Source organism: Capsicum annuum, unplaced genomic scaffold, assembly GCF_002878395.1.
Source record: "Capsicum annuum cultivar UCD-10X-F1 unplaced genomic scaffold, UCD10Xv1.1 ctg39430, whole genome shotgun sequence".
Classification (NCBI taxonomy): Eukaryota; Viridiplantae; Streptophyta; class Magnoliopsida; order Solanales; family Solanaceae; genus Capsicum; species Capsicum annuum.
This window is the reverse complement of record NW_025846649.1, coordinates 1,123-2,685: the sequence shown is the minus strand read 5'-3', so window position 1 is coordinate 2,685 and position 1,563 is coordinate 1,123. Positions and strand designations below refer to the sequence as shown.

At 31.5% G+C, this 1,563-nt stretch overlaps 1 pseudogene; it reads left to right on the top strand.

Annotated features, from left to right (window-relative positions):
• Nucleotides 1–277: 277 nt before the first annotated feature.
• LOC124891655 lies at nt 278–1,165 on the top strand (annotated as a pseudogene).
• Nucleotides 1,166–1,563: the final 398 nt, after the last annotated feature.

Sequence of the window (1,563 nt, the reverse complement as noted above, 5' to 3'; positions counted from 1 at the left end):
ATCTATGTCTGCTGACAAAGCATAAAGAGTAATTGATCAAATCCACGGATGTTCCTATGAGGAAACACTTATGATACTAGAACTCATGCCCTATCGAGCATGTTATCCCATTTTGAAATTGGTTTATTCTGCAACAGCAAATACTAGTTACAATATGGGTTCCAGCGAAACCAATTTAGTCATTAGTAAAGCGGAAGTCAATGGAGGTACTACGGTGAAAAAATTTAAACCTTGAGCTAGAGGACGTTGTTTTCTGATAAAAAGATTGACCTATCATATAACTATTGTAATGAAAGATATATCTTTATATGATGAATATGTCGAGATGTATTCGTTAAATAAAACAAGATGTTAAAAAACCTCTACAGCTATGACGTATCATGATATGTATAATAGTGGGGTATTATGGGACAAAAAATAAATCCACTTGGTTTTAGACTGGGTACAACCCAAGGTCATCATTCCCTTTGGTTTTCAAAACCAAAAAATTATTCTGAAGGTTTACAAGAAGATTAAAAAATAAGACATTGTATCAAGAATTATGTACAAAAGAATATGAGAATGTCCTCTAGCGTCGAAGGAATTGCATGTATAAAGATTCAAAAAAGAATCGATTTGATCCAGGTCATAATCTTTATGGGATTCCCAAAATTATTAATAGAAAGTCGACTACGCAGAATCGAAGAATTACAAATGACCTTACAAAAAGAATTTAATTGTATAAACCGAAAACTGAACATTGCTGTGACAAGAATTGGAAAACCTTACGGAAACCCTAATATTCTTGCAAAATTTATAGCTAGACAATTAAAGAATAGAGTTTCATTTTGGAAAGCAATGAAGAGGGCTATTGAATTAACAGAACAAAAAGATACAAAAGGAATTCAAATACAAATTTCATGGCGTATCGACGGAAAAGAAATTGCACATGTCGAATGGATCAGAGAAGGTAGGGTTCCCTTACAAGCGATTCGAGCTAAAATTGATTATTGCTCTTATACAGTTAGAACTATCTATGGAGTATTGGGCATCAAAATTTGGATATTTCTAGATGAGGAATAATTTTACTACTTGTCTTTCCCTTCTATCCAATGATTGTACAAAAAAAGACCAATCCATTCTTTTTCTAATCAATCACGGGGAACATTTCTAATTCTTAATTCTATAAGGTTGAATAAAAATTTGATTGACCATTTGATATAATTGCTATGCTTAGTGTGTGACTCATTGGTTAATTTAGGGTTAGGATTAAAAAGACCAGCCTATATAGTATGAATTAAAAACTACAGAACTAATAACCAACCCATCACTTCGCATTATCTAGATCTAAAGAACCAGTCAAAATATGATATATAGGTCATATCTTTGTAGCAACTAAAATCTTTTGCATAAATAGAAAATGAAATCTGATTCTATGTTGTAAAGCAAAATAAAGAAAAAAGATGTGGATAAATGGTAGGATGAGAGAAAGAGAGAAAAAGAATACCAATGATATAAAATTCCAATATGTAAGGTCTATGAGATTACTCATAGACCTTACATATTGGAATTTTATATCATTGG